Source organism: Meriones unguiculatus, chromosome 15 (genome assembly GCF_030254825.1).
Source record: "Meriones unguiculatus strain TT.TT164.6M chromosome 15, Bangor_MerUng_6.1, whole genome shotgun sequence".
Lineage (NCBI taxonomy): Eukaryota > Metazoa > Chordata > Mammalia > Rodentia > Muridae > Meriones > Meriones unguiculatus.
This window is the reverse complement of record NC_083362.1, coordinates 58,470,687-58,491,191: the sequence shown is the minus strand read 5'-3', so window position 1 is coordinate 58,491,191 and position 20,505 is coordinate 58,470,687. Positions and strand designations below refer to the sequence as shown.

Here is a 20,505-nt window from a genome sequence, read left to right as displayed (position 1 = left end):
AGTGCTGACCCCTAGGACTTCCCCATAGGGGAAGGCAGCCCATATATGTGAACAAAAAAGCTTACTTTGATTAATTTGGCCGTGATGATTTAGGTTGGTGGTCTTTCTTTTCCCATCTTTGGAGCTAACACTAACAAGTAATGTTTCTGTCATACAAACAATATTAATCTGAAGTTAAAAAAATAAGATTTAAGATTAGTGTGTGTAGGGGATACGTGCATGCATCATGGCATCCATGTGAGGATCAGAGGACAAGTCTGTAAAGTCGACTCTTTCCTATTACCTTTATGTGGGTAGCAAGCATTTTTTACCCACTGAGCCATCTCCCTGGCTTGTAGTTTCACCACTTTTGATTATCTTTTGGCTATACACTACATGGTATGGTTGCTCTTCCCATGTGGGGCTGGATTCACAGCTTCCTTCCACTTAGTTTTTTCTTTCCTTTCCAGGGAAGGGTTGAACTCCTCTATTTCCTGAGCTCGCATCTCTAGGTCATCACCTTCCATCCTAAGGAATTAAGCCCACTGTTTTCTCGGATAGCTCTGATAATTAATGGAAGTCTCATCTTGTTTTATTTAGGTGGGAGTCAGAAGCAAAGGGCTAATACGTTATTGATTTGAGGTTGCTTGTTAAGTACGGACAAGATTGAAATAGGATGAGAGAGCAAGGGGAGGAATGAATGAACATGAGTCAAGGTAGAGGAGTGACTGAAATGAAGACCACAATCATAGAATAAAAAAAAAAAAATTGCTCTAAAATCGACATCCAAATTTATGTCTGTGTTGAAGACAGAAAGATAGGCAGTGGTCACATCAGAGAGATACTTGAGCAGAGATAAGAATAATAAAGAATATCACAACAGCTTTGGAATGTCTCCTTCAAAAATTCCTGTTGGATTAGAAACTTAACTATATGTGAAGGTGGAGACATTGTGGATCACTAAGAATCAGGTAAGGCTGTCATGACTGACAAATGAGCAGGACTAGAGAACATGAATGATTGGTAGCACGTGGTACCCTACGATGCCTCTGGACGCTGTAGCAAGAAGTCTATGCCTAGAGGTGGCCTCTTAACTTTCAACCCTTTCTTTGTTTCATTTCTGTTTCTCCGGTAAAATACCCCAACAGATAGAAGCCACTTAGGAAGGAAAGGGTTTTAGTTCAAAGTTTCAGGTTATCGTTCATCATTGTGAAGAAGTCAAGACAGAAGGAACTTAAAACAGCTAGTCATCCCCACAGTCAAGGGCAGAGAGAAAGGCATGCATGCTTAGTGTCCGGTTGGATTCCTCTACTCTTACACAGTCACCATCGCAAGCATTTAGAATCCTAAATCAAAATAAATCTGTTTTCTTAAAACTTACCCCCTATGTGTTGTTGTGTCAGGACTATAGAAGAGGGATAAAAGCAGATAATATATTTTGCTTTTATCATCCCTGATCTCCTTCCTAAGATCTAGCTTCCTCTTCTCCCTCAAGAATCCCCTCCAGTCTGAGCTTTCATAATAGTCTTTGAATATGATGTCTTGCCATGAGAACTGAGAGGAAGGTCTAGGATCCCAGAGTACACCAGAAAGGAGAAGAAATAGAATTGAACAGGAGAATCTGAAGGCCAATGCTCAATTAGTCATTAAAATTTAATGGTGTTGCTCCTATTTTTGAATCACCAACATGACTGAGTGCCTAAGGGGACATCCATGAAGCAGTGTCACTGAAGCATGGCTGCCAGGGCTCCTTGCATCTGCACATGTGGAAATGTTCTCTTCTCTCCATCCCAGAGAAAGACCCCGGGAGAGCCGAGAGCACCTCTGCTCTGTTCTCCAGCCTGAAGAATACAGGAAGCACAAAGCACAGGCTGAAAAACGGCTTTTTCCTTTGTTCTTCCTCTGTAGAGCTTGGGGATTTGGGGAGGTATTTACAGGCAGTTCAAGTGAAAATGGATGTTGAGCAGTTCTCACTTTCGGGTAAAGAAAGTAAAGGGAAGGAAAAAAAAAACCCTTCAACAAGTTGCCTCCAGGTGCATTGCAAATGGCATGTTGATTGACTCAACTCAAAAAGAAATTAGGGATGTAAATGTGTTTGAGAAAATTATTATCCAAATCACAACATCCTCTTCAGACAGTTCTATGATTGAATACTAAAAAAGAACATTAAAAGTCTTCCAGCAGAGTGCTTCCCCAAAGTATTAAATGATAAACTGGCATGAATTATGTTCTTGCCCTCTTCATGCCTTCTTTGCATCTGCTGTCGACTCAGGTTTGTTTGCATGTGTAATGTGCACATTTGACGGTGGCCTTCTGTCGAAATGTGATAAGGTTTTGTATTTTAAACTATTAGTACCTAAAAATGGTAATGATTCTTACAATTATTGGTAGAGATATCTCTTGGAAGTGTCCTAGAGCAGTGTATCCCAAAGGTATGATCAACCTGCAGTGACGTAACAATACCTTTCATTTGGTTATTATCATAAGTATTTTTAATGTTTCTCCATTTAAAAAAGTAGAAATCTAATAAGCATCAGTATTTCTTTTGGCCATAATGATTAATTTATTTAATTCTATGCACAAATACCACTTACTATGTGGATGCAAAGAACACGGTTCTCTGTCTACTCAATGTGAATAGGAGTTTATTCTGGAGCCAAATATGAGTGGCCATGGCCCCAGAACACAGATTCAGGTTACCCCAAATCTGTGTCCCAGGTGCCAGCAGTTTTTATAGTAACAGAACAGAGAAAACTGTAAACAAGACACTTCTGAAATACATTTGTGGAAACATCAGCTAGGTGAGTGACAGCCAAAGTGCCTCGGATGCTCTCTGATGACATTCTTGGTCTTTGGGTTGGTGGAGGCCAGAGGTCTTGTTTGTACATTGCAAATAGATTTACCTAACAATCATGAGGATGTTAGGTCACACCAGAAGCATATGATTACCCACACAAATGGGTAATAAATGGCAATTTTGGGGGGCTATGGCTAGTTCAGTATAGTTTGGCCCCCAACCTGTAACAGTCTAGCTTCCCACAATCACGGAAGTTCTAATAGGTCAATAAGCTTTGTGGGGTGTTTAGCACGGGTGTGGATGTGCCTGTGTGTGAGTGTGTGTAGGGGGTGGGGGAGGAGTTTCAGCTCACAAGCAAAAGACCTTGGAGATACTGCAGTGAAGGAGAAAGACAAGGACGCTGTCTGTATGGCTTGTATTCTACTGTGAGGAGACAGACAAGGTAAATAAAAGAATGTGCAAAAGAATCTCTAGCCCTGAGCTTCAGCTCCTCCCTGCCATCAACAAGTCCACCAGATGTGATTTGTCTTATCACTATCATCTGTCACTTTAAATTACTGCGTTATTCAACGGAGTGTCACCTGTAAATTCCTAACAGGAATGCATGTGTGAAGTTTTATACATATATGTTTTAAGAAGCCGCAGGTTTTCACAAGGCTTTTTTCAAAAGGCCCTTCCTTTTAGTTATCTCTCCCATAGCTGAGGCATTATTGGTGTTTGTTAGCTACTAGAGAGTCACTTTTCTCTTAGGATATGGCTCCTGTAGGTTTCTATGCTCCATATCCAAGGGTTTTGAGTAACACTTTTTTTTTTTTTAAGAATGTGAAATTGGGTAGGTTGGAAGGAGATTGATCTGGAAGGAGCTGGGCGAGAGGGGTGAAAAAGATCAAAATACATTGTATGAAATTCTCAAGGAATTAATACAAATATTTAAAAATATGTGGAGTTAGAAGGAAACAAGAGGAATATGTGGAGGAATTCTTTCTGTATGTGTGAGTGTGTGAGTGTGTGTGTGTGTGTGTGTGTGTCTGTCTGTCTGTCTGTCTGTCTGTCTGTCTCTGTCTCTCTGTGTGTAGATGACTTTGTGTGCATGTGCACCAGATAGCCACTGAACCTGATGCTTGCCACTTTGGCTAGACTGGCTGACCAGTAAGCTCCAGTGAACCTCTTGCCCAGAGATAGGATTACAGTTGCTAACAGCCACACCGGCTTTCATGTGGATGGTGGGGGATTCAAACGCAGACCTCATGCTTGCACTGTAAGTACTTTATCAACTGTGCCATCTTCCCAGACCCTACGGTTGATCTTCGTAAGTATCGAACAAGTTGATTTTTCTGTGCTCACTGAAGGATAGTCATCAGACAGTTCTGGAAAGACAACATGCATTTCACTGGTACAAGTTACGTTTTTTTTCATCATACGTTGTTCTTACAGGTTTATAGAAATTAAGAAACAGGCATGAAAGCCCACAAAGAAGTCTTAGTATCGATCTACAATACATTCATTTGGTCAACGAACCACAATTACATACAAACCTTTTAAAACAATGTGCTGTGGTTTCCAATGCTCAACTGAATAAAGAGGATCTGTATTGTATTTTAGGTTGACTGAGTCTGTCACCTCTCCCTGCAACTTTAATATGTCATTCTTGATTCCTTAAGAAAGACAAGTTGAAGCTAAGAAGGTTGGTACCCACACAGGCTGAGTCCTCAGTGCCTTGATTCTTTACTTTATTTGTTGGGACTCACCTCTCATCTGTTTCCAGAGGCAAATACTATTTTGGAGGGATGTCTGTGTGAAGCAGTGAACGCATGATAACAAGCATGGAGATCTGATGACATTGTTAATTAAGCAGGCACCGGTTAGAGTTCAAACCTTAGAACCCAGAGAAATATCTGCAAATGTGACACAGTGCCGGTGTCTCTGGTTTCCTTGGTACTAATGTGACATTTTTGTTACTAGAGGTCAGAGAAAGAGACTCAATTATTTTTTTCCACTTGAGTGAATTCTGATATATAAAACTGTAGTTATTAGTAGCAGGACTCTGTTTTAAGAAAGATTTTATTTTACCATTTTAATAAAATACCTGAAACACACATTTTCCCTATTTTATTATGTATTGTTTAAGCTATGCATGTAGATCTGTATTGTTGGTTTTTTTGGAAATAGCAGAAAACTGTACTTTAAAAAATAGACTCTAATGGACTCTATGGCAGAATTATAGATTGTAGAATTTAACAACAAGCTTTGAGAAAGCGGCTAAACACACTTCTCAGCCACATTGTTTCTCATCTTTGAGCTGAAAGGAGTCTTAGCTGAGCTCTATGTTGCTTTGCTAGCCAATGTCTTCACTTGTGCAACTAATCTGTATTATTCAAGTGAGACTACTGTACTCTGAGATCCTATCTCCATAGAAAACCCACTTCTCCTTTGTCCTGTTTGTATTGGGTAGACCAGTTGTCCACCAGGGAATTACAGAAATACCCATAGAAGTTAAAGATTAGAAAGACATCTAAAAATTATTTTGAATTTTTAATTTTATGTTTAAATTTATTACAATTATTTTTTACATATGAGGATTATAGGGGATACTGAAGAAAATGTGAAGATCCTTTAAAAGCAATTTTACACATTTGCTTTGCTCACTGCCTCCCTACATTTGTTCCATGATGTGTTTCCACACCAGAAATCACTGAACTACACCAAATGGTTTCAGTTTATTTTTTCATAACTTGCAGCTGATTCTTAAATACAGTAATGATTCTTTCCCTAAAGCTTCTGTGATGTCTACATCCTGAGATTTAGACCCTGTCGGAGGATTCTGTCCTTATCCTTTCCTTGGGTTCTTCCTGCCACTGGATTTCTTAGGCCAGACAGTCCTGGACTTCTGATCCATTCAGTCTTTCTCCTAAAATCCGTTTGTTTGGAAACTTAGCCAATCGCCTCATTTTAAACCAGTATTTTGGTGGTGTGTACTGTTCATTTGTTTATTAATTTCTTTTGAGACCGGGTCTCAGTCTGTCGTCTACACTGGCCTCAGACTCAAATCCACTTGCCTCAGCATTCCAAGCAGTAGTATCATAGGTGTGTACCACGCCCAGCTGACATTTTGTTTATAGTTTGCTTTTTAAAATTTTTAGTGTACCTTGGCGCCATGTAAGTTTGACAAACACATAGCATGCAATTGACGCCACCGTTAAGGAATAGAATAGGGCTGCTACATTTAAATTTCCTTTGTAGCCAACTTCCCCCTTCACCTCCTGCCTGCCAAACCCTTTGTCAGTTTGACATGCTAACCCTTAAGCTTTGCATTTTCAAGATCATATAACTGAAGCAATAAGTATAGCATTAATCTTTCAAGTCTGCTTCTTTCACTTAACCTACCTGAGAGTCATTTATATCCACACAGGTTTCATTCATTAGTTTGTTTTTGTTACACCTGTTTTTTTTTCTACCATGTGGGTGCTTTAGCTTTTCACTCACTCATTGGAAAATACTTGGGTTGTTTCCAGCTTTGGGCAAAAATGGAATAATAGTGCTATAAACACTTATGTTAATGTGTTTTCATATCTGATAGGTAAATATTTAGGAGTGGTGTTGCTGAGTCATATGCTAGCTCTGTGATCTTTTTTCTTAGAAGATGTCCACTGTTTTACTGAGTGGCTGTTCTATATTGCATGTTCACTAGGGATGCACGGGAATGGAAGAAATTCCTGCCACAATGTTTCACATGGTCAATTTTTGTTCCCTCTCCCCTCTATGTGTAAGAAAAGGTGAATACTGAGATGATCCCTAAAAAAAGAGGAAAAAAAAATCAGGGCTAATGAGATGGCTCAAATGGTTGATGGGGCCTGCCACTGAGCCTGACAATTTGAGCAGTCGGATCTTCAGAACCTACCACGTGGTGGTAGGAGAGAAGTGACTCTGACAGCGTGTCCCCTGGTGCCAGCATGCACATAAATACATAAGTAAGTATAACAAGAAAGAAATAAAAACAACAGTATTTATATTTTAACATCTAACATTGCATTCTCATGCATTTGCGTTTGAATTAAGTTGCCAACATCCAGAGCAGTCAAGGTAGAGTAGGCATTTGCTCACATCTGGTTGGCAAAAAGGATGGCTAAAGGAGAGGCAATTCAGATCCAAGACAAGCCCCCAAAATGATAAGTTAGGCATGGAGAGCAATAGGAAGAAAATGCGGAGATTTAAATCAGTTCCCTTGCTTTTTAACCCACTATCAAGTCTTCGGAGGTGACAAAGTCCCTGATTTGCCACTTTGCAACTCAGAATATTTAAAACAATAAGAGACTATTCACACTATAGGTCCGCCAACACAGTTGGTCCTGTTCTGAAGAAATACATTTGAATCTTTTCTTAGAGTTTTCTTCTTCTTTGTTGTTCTTTACTGAATCAATGGAACTCCTGGTGTTTTGTTTTGTTTATATTATTTGGTGGATGGGTCCCACTATGTAGACCAGGCAAGATCAAACTTTAGTCCTTCAGCCTCGGCTGCGTGTGATGGGATTACAGGCATGTGTCATCACCTCTGGCTGTGGCTTCTGGTTTTGATTATCAGTCTTGTGGTGCTCCAACCATCCATTAGAAGAGGTGTTGTCGACAGGTGGTGGTGGCACACACCTTTAATCCCAGCGCTCAGGAGGCAGAGGCAAGTGGATCTCTGAGTTCAAGGCCAGCTTGGTCTACAGAGTGAGTTCCAGGACACTCAAGACTACACAGGGAAACCCTGTCTTAAAATGAAAGACAACAACAAAAAGAGCTGATATCTCTAGGTGGTGCTTCATGGTCTCTCGGCTCTCGGTCTCACAACCACAGCATTTGGCTTTTCCCATCTTGGAGCTGCTCAAAGCTGTTCAAAATAAAACGCAATGATGGTTGGGTTATATTTTAAGGGAGGGTTAATTTTTCATTCGTATGAAAGGGAAACTAGGGTGTTATAGCTAAAATTTATTCCCCAGATTCCTTTAGATTGGTGCCAAGTTGGAGGCCACCACAGCATCTTGCAGCTGAATCTGGCTCAGCCAGTTTCTTCCCAGCTTCGGAACAAGTGGCTTTTCTTCAGCTGAGCCACAGATGAAAGAATTGGCTTGTTCCTCAGGGCCATGTGGTGAGAGAACCATCTTCAGCATCCAAGTGCCAGGATTCTGGTTAGGCTGTCTGACTCTCCTACACAAGAGGCGGCTGGGAGGAACTGGGCCAAACTGAGAGAACAGCTTCGTGTCTCCTACTCTCAGGTATCATGGGCACACATTCAGCACGCTGAGAGCTGTAGCAGGTGGACTTTCTGGAGCCATCTTAACTGTTACCTTTTTTTCTTTTCCATTATTTTCTTCACTTTCCTTGGGTATACAGTTGAATTTCTTGGGAGGGGGGAAGAGGGAAATGTGATCAGTCTGTTGTGGAGTAGCTGATGGCTCTATTCTTTCCTGTTTCTTCACAATGACATGGAGAAAACTAGATGGTTTTTACATGCTTTTTAATGTCTACGCGGCACACTTGGCCAGCCCTAGGCACTGCCCTCTGTAATGGCACAGCTGATGAGCCTCGCCACAGAACAGCCATATCCATACTGCTCTTCTGTGTGAGAGAGACATTCTGTTTTTTCTTCTAGCTGGGAGCTGCAGAGTGAGAGTGCTCCTCCTGAGGTCTATAAATGCTCAGGAAGATTATAGAGCCAGACTCATTAAAATCTGGCTGTAGAGCAATGGTAGTAATAGAATATGATGTTATTACTTCAATTTTCATTTTCTGAAATGACCATGGCATTACTCATTGGAGATGCATTAGACCTGTTGGGCATGGTTTTACACAATCAAGTTTTATGAGTTAAAAAAAAAAAACAAACAAAAAACAAAAAGCCAACAAAGTCCCTCAAAATTGGCAAGACAAATTTCTAAGTCTGGTTAATAATGGAAAATAATGACTAATTCTATGTAGTAAACAATAGCATATAAAAACAGATAATGACTTGTAAACTCCCTAATTAACTATGCAAAACTAGGCAGGCAGGAATTTGAAAAATTGCTAGTACAAAGCCTTGTATGATAGGCATTCATTAAATATTAAATACCCTCCCTTTGTTCATTTTTAATGCTCTGTATTTGGAATGATGAGTTTGTTAAAAGTCTTACCCTAGTAAAAAAGAAGAAAAAAATGCTTAACAAAGTAAACTTAGTGCTTGAATCTCCTGTTCTCATGTATATTTTGAAAGTTAGTGTGTCAGGACAGAAATATGACAATGAAAACAAATCATTTGAGTCCCTGTTAACAGTGACTTTGAATAAATTGTTTTATGCTTCTGAGCATCAGACTTCTATTCCCAGGAGAGGATATTCTGAAAACCAAGACAGCAGAGATGGACGCCATCTTGCAGAATTGCAGGAACGATCCAGGACGAGGACATTAAACATTCACTTTTTTGACTGGGCGCCGAGTCAGCCTCTAATTACAATTACTTAGCTTCCCAGGTACTACAGGGAGATCCAGCACAGGCCTCAGGATCCTCTTGGCTACCTCTTAGGTAAATCACAAATGTCATGGCATGAGCTTTTCCATGGAATAAAATACATCACTGATGCAGACATAAAAACATTACCGGTTGCTAGAATGACATCTCCCCGAGTTAACATTCTTTATAAGCACAATTAATGCAGCTTTCCTTGCCTCTCCTAGAGAAAGAACTTTGTGTGTGTGTGTGTGTGTGTGTGTGTGTGTGTGTGTATGAGTAAAATTGAGTTCTGAGCCTACAAGGAGCATGGTAACAGCTGAAGGTTATAAACCCAGTAAGAGCAGGAATGGCACTCAGGGGCCAGAGTAAAACCTAATAATCCGTTTTCAGATTTCTCTACTCCTGCCTATTAATTATTTTTTTTTCTTGAAGGCACTAAGTTAAAATGAGATGTAATTTAAAAATAAAAGCAATATTTGTTTATTACATAAACTTTCCAGTTCCTGCTATTCAGAGGCAACCACTTTCAACTCTATAATTCTTTGTTGCATTCATTTATCTATTAGTAATTTATTCTGGTATTCATATTTAAGAGCTGGATACTCCTGCTCATAATACTTCTTTATTTTAAATTAATTTTTTTGAGAATTTTATCTAGGAAGCACATTACTCTGCCTCCTTTTCCTCTCTCTAGCTTTTCCATGTTCCCCCTGCTCCTTCTCAAATCCATGGCTGCTTACTCTTTAATTGTAATTGTTATACATATAAGCTCATAAATACATCCCACTGAATTCATATGATGTTGTTCATATGCGTTCAGGGTTGGCCTCTTATGATTGGTTCATCTGAGGAAAATTATGTGCTTTTTAAAGTTTTAGACATTATGTATTTACTTCAGACTGTGGAAGAAAAGGGCTTTGCCAACCTCTCCATATTCGTCAGTACATACAATGCTGTTAATACACACCTCCTCGCGCACTGCCTTGCAAAAGTTTATCACAATTCTTATTTATAATAATTGAACATTGTGGTATTTGCATATGTACTCATTGCTCATCGTCAGGGCATTATTAATGAGTATTATCATGGAACTTTTATTCTGAACAACATCCTGGGTGGGACCGTCACCCCATAAAGCCACACTGCATGACAAGTGTCCAGGGCACTTAAGTTTCAACAACCTCTTCCACCAAACAGACATCTGAGGCCATTTGACAACCGTTGACTACCCACTTTCTCTGCTCCACTTTCAAGTTCCTATTTTGAACTGCATCCAGTGGTCTCTTGGCTTCCCTTCTTCTGTGGGCTGGGATCCAGGGCTCCTAGCCTCCTTTTCATGAGGCTGTGCTCTTTAAGGACAGAGGCCTATAGCTAATTGCTGGGTTCATAACCCGACTTACTTCTGCAGTTACTGCGTTTTAGTTTTTCTGTTGTTTTCCCCAGCCTTCTCTTTTCTAATTTAAAACATATTAAAATTCCATCATTTGAATATTCTTCTTGGAGATGGGCCTCCTGAAGCTTTGTCCTACTTTTGCGCAGGACTGACTGCTCTGAGGCTGCTGCCCATCCTGGCTCACGGGCTCTCAACCTGTGGGTCCTCCCGTATCCGACATCCTATTTATTAGATATTTACCCTATGATTCACAATGGTGGCAATTTTACAGTTATGAAGTAGCAACAAAAATAATTTTATTGTTGGCGGGGGGGGGGGCCAGGGAGAAATTGCATTAAGGGGGTTGCAGCAGTAGAAAGGTTGAGACCCACTGTGCTAATGACTTTCCATTTCTCTCAGTTTGGGGACGATCCTGTTCCTCCCATTGTATATCTTTCTCTTTCCCGATTTCTTCTATTGTAAGAAAGCATATTCTTCTGCAGTTTTCTGGGGAAAGGTTTATTGGGTGATACTTCGTTTTTATACCCCAACATCTCTTTATTCTGTTTTCATACTTATTACCTTGTCTAGTTCATATCCTAGAATAGAAATGACTTTTTCTTCAAATCTGTCCTCTGCCATGGCCAGCTTCTGGCTTCGCAGTGGGGAAGTTTGATGCTGTGATTATTTTTTTTTTCTTCATCAACAGCTTTATTGGGTGACACCTGTATACCGATTGTTTAGCTTTCGCCTCAACGTGAAGCTGTTTTAAACATTGCGATGACTTCTAAAATGTTTCTGCATCCTCTGTTATTCATAAATTTTGTATGCTATGGCCGGTGTAGATCTATAGTGAGTCCGTCCCCTTACACCCAGAAACACTTTTCATTCTAGCAAATAGTCCTGTTTTATCCTTGGCTAATCTCGCTTGTTTTCTCTGCTTCCTGCTTCTGGGACTATTGTCACTTAGATGTTAGACTTTCTGGATTAAATAAACAAATAAATAAATAAATAACCCTTCATTTTCATGGCTTTGTAATTTACTTCTATTTGGCTTTCCAAGCTTCTGTTGGAATATGTATTTCTTATACTGTTTTTTTTTTTTTTTAAGAGCTCCTTTTCTTCATACTGCTTTACAAGAAAGAGCCAGCATTGAATTATTTCCCTTTCACAGCACCCCATCTTTTTGGTGTCTGCAGCATGTGCACTTTTCTCCTAAATGAAATCAATTTACATGTCCTACAACGTTCTTTCACACCCTCCACTTATGTTCTGTGGGTTCCTGTTTCCGGCTTGCCTGGACTCTGTTCCATGTTAAAGAGCCCGCAGTTACCTGGTGACCTCCAATTGCTCATTTATAAGGAAAACCCCACTGTCTCTCCGAGCACCCCCTCCTTCGGAGCTGCGTTTGCCAGCACAGTTTATCAGTTTGTCGGCCCTGCCACAAAGAACATAGATGGGGGATGTGGCTTTCTTGTCAGGACACTCCTCACAGAAAATCTTTTGGATGGATTCTTTTTCCTTCTGGGAAGAAACTCTCTGTTCTCCTGCCTGAGGATATGTGATTGACTGCAATCATATATCGGGGAGTCTAGCAGCAAAAAGATGCTAGGGAAGGGATCAACGAGTGACGCAAGAGATTTCATCGGTCCAGGAGAGTTAAAAGAGAATGTGTTTAGTATTTCTTGCAAAGGTGAACTAGAAGCTTTGCCTGCTGTGCTGGGAAGAGGTGGGGTATTTATTACTCTATTATGTCGTATCAGGGCTAATATGAGGAAGGGCCTGTATTTTGTTACATAAACATAGTGCTGATCCTGCAGCTCCAAGTTAGGAGGTAAAGTACTTAGTGTAAAACGAAAAGCACTATGGTTAGTTCCCGACAGTAACTATTATCACGAATATAAATATTAACAATTTACCATCGCTTTATGGTCCTATTAATCGTTGTACCTTGCTAAGAAAGTCCTTGCTCTGAATAAGACCCTACTCTCAGGAAGCTCGTATTCAGTAAGAGATACATGAAAACGGATAAATTAAATAACGGAGGGAAAACACAGGATAAAATGGAGAATGATGCTCATGTTAGCAAAAATAATAACAGAGATTCAATGAAGCTGCTTTGCCCAAGGGCAAACCATCTTTTCTGGGCTAAAGGAGACTCTAGCACCCCTTTCCTCTAGTGTCAGGCTCTAATGAGCATTCTACCTTTGTTCTTCCTCTGCTTCAGAGAGCTGATTTGCACTCCTTTAATAATTCCCCTTGGAGGTGTGGCCTCACTCATACCCTCCTGGGCAGTATATTTATGTTCTTAAGGAGGCGCTAATGTTGAAGGATGGGTTTTATTTTCACAGGGACAGGGAGCAGATGCCACCCAGTAGTCATCTGATGAGCATGTTAGCAGCTTTCTGTTGCCCTTAAGAGGCCAGTTGCCCAGAGGACTCTAGCAATAGGAAGTAAAACCCATCAGTGTTGCCCATCTGGGCTCAAAGAGGGTAGAAGCAAGCTCAGCCACAGATGGAGACTAGGCTAATCTTGTCCTGTGGTAGAGTCTTGTGTGTTGAAGGGCAGCCCTGGGACCTGCTAATGCATTCTGACAGTGGCCGCTGATATCCCCTATGTTTGTGGTTTGGAGAGCAGGGCAATTTGTAGTCTCAAAAGAGATGCCTGGCTCAAAAAGAGGTTGGTGCTTTTTAAAATAACTTTTTGAAAAAGACAAAAAAGGTCTTGCTGAGTCATCAGTGTTGTTACCCATGTGTTTGTTTATGTGAATACTGATAATCCAAAGGGGGTCTTCCTCATGCCCATTGTCATACAACATCATCATCCACCATGAAAAATAATTCAACAGATACTATTCATTTAACAAAAATTCACAGAGGATTTCCTATGTATCAGGCACAGCGTAGGGCCTGGAGACACAGTGTGATCCCAATTTGTTAAAGATTTCAGTGTGTAGAGCCTGGTGGAGGGAGACAGGCGACAGTGACCTCCCACGCAGCTAGGAGAGACTATTATAAAAAAAAAAGATAAGTACAATACTGTGACTGTTAAGACAGATATTTTAAGGAAAGGTAGGGTCACACCAAAGAAAGTTCTGAGGATCACCTTCCTAATACAAAGAAAAAAAATTCAAGGCCATAATAACAGGTGGATTATTTAAACCAGTGCTTCCAAAAGACAGTGTTGTCTCAGCTAAGGCAGGAGGATGCTGACTTTGCAGTCAGCTTAGGCTGCATTGGGAGAGCAGGAGGAGAAGAAGAAGCAGAAAAAGGAGGGGAAGGGAGGAGGAAGAAGAGTAGGAACAAGAAGTAGAAAAATGAGGGAGAGGGAGGAGGAAGAAGAGGAGAAACAAGAAGTAGAAAAAGGATGGGGAGGGAGGAGGAGCAGAAGGAGGAGGAGCAGAACAAGGAGGAGGAGGAGGAAAAAAAATAATAAGTCATTTTAGCTGTAATGTGAAGAAAAATTTAGAAAGACAAGAGCAGGGGAAGCTAAATTCCACATCACTGCTACATGAGAGCAGCATTTAATAGAAGAGAGAGTACACCTGAACAGAATGTAATCAAACATCCTCTCTAAGATCAGAAAATGCTGAAATTTCTCAGACAAATGACTTCATAAAACTCTAAGAAGAGAAAAATCCACCATATTTCTTGGGAACAGACAATGACGTACGACTTTTTTTTCTTTTAAAATTTAATTATTTATATATATATATATTACAATTTATTCACTTTATATCCCCACTTCATCCCCCTCTCTCATCTTCTCTTAGCCCCACCCTCCCTCCCTCTTCTTTTCCATGCCCTTTTCCTAGTCCACTGATAGGGGAGGTCCTCCTCCCCTTCCATCTATCTGACCCTAGCCTATCAGGTCTCATTAGGACTGGCTGCACTGTCTTCCTCTGTGGCCTGGCAAGGCTGCACCCCCCCAGGGGGAGGTGATCAAAGAGCCAGCCACTGAGTCCATGTCAGAGACAGCCCTTGTACCCCTTACTAGGGAACCCACTTGGAAACGCAGCAGCCAATGGGCTTCCTTTGAACAGGGGGCCTAGGTCTTCTCCATGTATTGTCCTTGGTTGGAGTATTGGTGGTCTCTGCAGGCCTCCCTGGGCCCAGATATTTTGGCTTTGTTGTTCTCCTCATGGAGTTCCTGTCCCCTCCAGGACTTACTATCTCCTTCTTCTTCCACAAGGATTCTGGCACTCGGCCCAAAATTTGGCTATGAGTCACAGTATCTCCTTCAATACCTGGTGGGTAGAGTCTTTCAGAGGTCTTCTGTGGAAGCCTCCTGTTCTGTTCCTTGTCTTCTTCTATTTATGTCTATCCTGTTTGCCCTTCTGAATTAGGATTAAGCATTTTCCCTAGAGTCCTCTTTGTTGTTTAGCTTCTTTAGGACTATAGATTTTGTATCTTCATCCTATATTATGATTACTACCAACTTATAAGTGAGTATATATCATATGTGTCTTTCTGCTTCTGGGTTACGTCAGTTTCTAGTTCCCACCATTTGCCTGCAAATCTCATGATTTCCTTAATTGCCAAGTAGTATTCCATTGTGTAAATTTACCACATTTTCTGTATCCATTATTATTTTTTTAAACAGAGGAACTTATTGAGCATTATAAGCGACCATCACTCTTTGTATAGAGACCATTCAGTATCATACAGAAAAAGAAGTTAGCATCATTTGCAAATGTGGAGTTTAAGAATGTAATTGCAGGGAGTGATTTGTCCCAGGACATGATGAAATTGAAAATCAGTGGCACCTGTTCACTTTGTTCTCATAATTTGTTTGCATCTAGATGACTGCATTGGTTAGAAATGTTCTGCAGATCTTAAAACTAGGATCAAAGGAAAGGATAATTTCCCAGACATTTCTTATTGATTGAACATCTCCCAAATGTTATTCTAAGTGTAAAGCTATACTGGTAAGCTCAAGTTTTACATTTAAAATGCATATTTTGTGCATTTTAAGCTTAACTTCATTGACTGTTTCATGCTACTTGTTAACCTCCCCTCCCCCAAAGAAGCTATGTTCAGGGCAGCTCATGAACAGAGATGGGTTTAGTAAACATTTAGCCACACCCTCACACTGATTCAGCTAATATTTGTATGTCTTACAAGATGTGCATGCTAGGATCTTCAGAGCTGATACATCTTCATCCAATGGGAAGTGATTTATGTGAACTTTAACTTTCCAAATGCAACACTTTTTCTTGGAAGATAAAAAGTGACATTCATAAATTGTTTTTAAAATCCATGGTAATAGGAATATTCTGTCATAGATATCGATGTTAACCAGCATCACTTGTTTGACCTCTATTTGTAATATTGATTAACCATTTTCTTGAGCTTCAAAGAAGGTTTAAAAGTGTATGATTTAAAAATTCCTAAAGCTGAGTGTGGTGTTTTGAATGAGAATGGGCCCCAAAGGCTCATATATTTTCATGCCTAGTTCCCAGTTTATGAACTGTTTGAGAAGGATTAGGAGATGTGTCCTTGTTGGAAGAAGGTATATTTCTGGGAGTGGGCCTTTCAAAAGCCCATGTCAGGCCCAGTGTCACTCTCTGCCTGCTGCCTGTGAATCAGGATGTAAAGTTCTCAGCTGTTGCTTCAGCTCCGTATCTGTCTGCCTTCTACCATGATGATAACGGACTAATCCTCCAAGTAGCCTTGATCATGGTAGCTCCTCATCACAATGGGCTAATAACTGAGATACTTAGGCAAAGCATTTCGTGCCTTTAATCCTAGCACTTGGGAGAATGAAATAGGAAGATCATGAATTTAAGGCCAGGCTCACCCACGTCGTGAGACCTTTTCTCTGCCACCTCAAAAATGAACGAACATTGTTAAATAAAAATTACTGGAAAAAGTTCTCACTTTTGTGTCTCCTCTCTCTAATGTTCTGGCTTAACATTAGAATACTAGATTTTTCACTGCTTTTTAAAAATTGCATAATGGAAAGAACTTTGGATGACTTGATTGTTCATAGTATTTGGAAATGAGCGAAGAAGAAAATGTTTCATAGCATGAAAAGATATTTTAATAGATACTGAAATTTATCTTTAGATTGCTGGCAAAACTTACATCTATATGCCTTGTTTAATTTATTGTTATCTAGATATATTTAGGAAATGCATTTCCTACCTGAGGAGTAAACCCAGGACTTTTAAAATGTTAGATAAACACTCTGCTACTGAGCTAAATCCTCAACTTAAAAAAAAAACAAAAAACAAAACCCGTTGAGTAGCTGTCATCTAAGCAGCTTCTTTTGGCAGCAGATGGAGTTTGTTCCTGAGATCAAGATGCAAACAATAACTGATCATGGGATGCACAGCCCTGACAGGTACCAGGTACTTCTCCAGTGTATCCCTAAAGCTCAGGAAACACCACGGAAGAGAGGCAGAAGCATTGTAAGACTCAGAGGGCCAGAATACCTGAGTGAGATGATGTCATTTAGATATGACAGGGATGCTATCCCTGGCAGAATCTCAACAGTATGACTGCCTAAGCAAGACTTGCATAAAAAAAAAAAAAAAAAAAAAAAAAAAAAAAAACAACAAAACAAAAAAAAAAAACACCATCTGACTTGTCAATGTGCACGGGACAGGTTTGCAAGGTTCTAACTCCAGATAAAGAGCTCGAGCAATCAATGGCCTTTGAGAGAGGCACAATGAATTTTCTCCGAGAACAAACTCCCTCACAGGTTAGCTAGTCCCGGGTGGTCATCCCTAAACCCATGTACATGAGAGCAATACTAAATGAATTCAGTAGGTTTCGTACATGCTTATGTACATATATTATTATATACCTCTCTTTTTTACACGTACTTCCAGTTTTCCTATTATGCATCCAAAGCGGTTTGTGCTTTTAATTACATAGGTCTGATATACTTGGTAATATTATGGGCACAAGCTTAAAGAAAGACAGAATATCTGTGTCGTATCTACCAAAGCAGTCATTTTACAATGGAAAAACTGGAGGACAATGCTTTAACCTGGGGATCAAGACTAATATTTGGAGGGGTTGGAGAGCTGAGTTGGTGGTTAAGAGTACTTGCATATTTATGAGGATATAAGTTTGGATCCTAACTCCAACATAGTAAGCCAGGAATTATGCATATGTCCGTGACTTCGGTCCTGTAGGATACAACACCCTCTTTTGGTCTTCATACATACACAAATGCATGCAGCTGTGCACCTATGTGGACACATACACACATAAATAACAACAAAGAATAATATCTTGAGGTAATAATATGATGATGACATTAACATTGTATCCTAGCGAGAATGACATGCTCTTTGCTCATATCCACTTGTAATGGAACAAAAACCTGATAGATGCAATTTCCATAATGTTTATTGGCAGGGGCATAATCTTTACTTGCCATAGTTACTATTATGTCTTGTCTACTTAATAAGTATTCAGAGACGAGCAATTGCTAATTCATTTGACACTTATCAAACATCAGAAAGCAAGTCTATATAAAACACACACACACACACACACACACACACACACACACACATTCATTTAACAAAATCCTCCAAAAATGTCATTACATGATTGGGATCATAGCGGGTGTTAGAATTTTGATTTAAGTATTCACACAGCATCTTCCAGCACAGGCATTTCTTTTAGTTTTTTTTTTTTAAATTATAATATAATTACATCATTTCTGCTCCTTCCCTTTTCTTTCTTATTTTCTCTCAAATTCCTGGCCACTTCCTTTAACTGTTGGGATACACACACACGCACACACACACTCACTCACACATTCATAAATATATTATTATAACCTGCTCAGTGTGTATAATGTTACCTGTACTTATAGGATCTCAGGGCTAAGCACTTGGGATTATATAACCAACTGGGGATTTCTTTTCTGGGGAAGATTATTTCTCCTGCTCTCAGCATTTTCCAGCTTCCTGTAGTCCTTAGTCTAGGGTTGGCATCCCATGACCTTTTCTTCTTTCATGGTAGCACCACTTCTGGTGTCATTACCGTTCAGGTTTTTGTTTAGGCAGCCATTTTGATAAGACTTCATGGATGTAGCCACTCTCTCTGACATTTCTAGGAGACAAAAATCTCACAGCAAACTTTCGGTCCTCTGGCAATCTTTCTCCTCCCTCTTTCTCAGCGACCTCTGAGCTTTAGGTGTAGGAATTGTGCTGTAGACATATCAGTTGGGACTCTCCATCACACAACCCCCTTTTCTCTGCATGTTAATTGGTTGTGGTTTTATGTGATGGTCTCAATCTTTTGCAAAGCAAACTTTTCTTTGATGATGGGTGAAGACTACAGTTATCTGTGAGTATGAAGACAAATATTTAGAATGCGGTTAGAAATTATGTTGTCTTAGTAAAGTTGTAGGTCTTCCTCCAAGATCCATGACTTCACTAGCTTCAGCGGTTGGCTAGCTATCTAGCATCAGGCATGTTTTCTTCTTTCTGAGTAGGACTTAAGATCACGCACAGAGCTGTTAGTTTCCACTAAGGTATGCATGCCACTGTTGCACCCTTAGAGTTATTATGTCATGCTGGTCATTGTTGTGGCTCAAAGGTGTCCTTGCTGGGTAGGGCTTTGGCTTACTTCTCTTCCTTGGCACTTCTGGTACTAAGAACGCTGGTCTTCAGGTTGGATCGAGCTCAGGTCTTCTGGGTTCTGTGTCTGAAGTGCACAGTATCTTCAGCAATACGGACTTACCTTCTACCTCTACTAGGCAACCAAGGGCAACAGCAGTATCCTGTAGTGTTTTAGAAGTCTCTTGGACAACCCTAACCAACAACTCAAAAGCGGCCTTCCTATGCCTAGTGTTGGGGTTTTGTTAGATATACTGTAGCCCTTGGGGGCAGCAGTGTCAGCCCAGATGGAAAATTTTCATTTAAGCTATATATGTATATGTATATGTATATGTATATGTATATGTATATGTATATGTATGTGTATGTGTATGTGTATGTGTATGTGTAGACTTACATGTATTATATGCATTTTAATTAGATGGATTACTACGATGCCTTATAACTTTTTCAGACATCTTTAATGTTCTTTTATTTACCTCCATCCTTATGAATTTACCTTCCAAATTAAAGCCGCTCTTGTTGTCTCCATTTCCCTCTTCATATAGCTTGTACCTTGTTATCCCCCTGTCTATAGCTCCTCCCCCCATAATCCCCTCCTACAAGCCTATTTTGTAGTTCTTCAGGTTGTGTATTCACATCTGAAGACTAGAAGCTGGGAACCTCAGATGAGCGAGAAATACAACCCTATTTTGTTTTGTTTTAACTCTGGACTGTAGTGTAGAGAAAGGAAAAAAAATACAACACATCACAGAAAAACATCTTTTCAACAAGTTGTGCTGGAAGGAACAACTGGATATCCACATACAAAACCAAAAAGTATGTGTGTGTGTGTGTGTGTATGTGTGTTTATGTATATGTTCATATCAACCACAAAAATGAAATGAAAATGAGTTAAAGATATAAAAGTAAAAGCAAAAATAGTAATTGTCCCAGAAGATAACAGAACAGCAAAAATCTAGATAATCATGGATTTAGTAAAATGTTTTTAGACAAAGATAGGATCTGTGAAAGAAAGAATGGACAAACTGGGCTTCATTAAAACCAGAATCCATGCTCTGCTAAAACCATGGTCAAGAGAAGTCAACAGTTGGGAAAAATATTTGTAAAATTTACCTCAGATAAAGCACTATTATTTAAAAAAAAAAACACAGATAACTCTTGAAACACAACAGTAAGGAAATCATTTGCTCCAGAAACAGAATGAGAGTTAAACAGATAGTTAAACCAAATAAAATGAATGAAAGTAAAGAAATGTTAGACATGATTTGTCATCAGGGAAAAGCAAATGAAAACAACAATGA

General features: G+C 39.8%; 1 protein-coding gene across 2 annotated transcripts in view; it reads left to right on the top strand.

The window, feature by feature from the left end:
* The window catches only part of Abca12 (ATP binding cassette subfamily A member 12), a 224,706-nt gene that overhangs the window by 21,824 nt on the left and 182,377 nt on the right, over window positions 1–20,505 (top strand). The window lies entirely within an intron of this gene.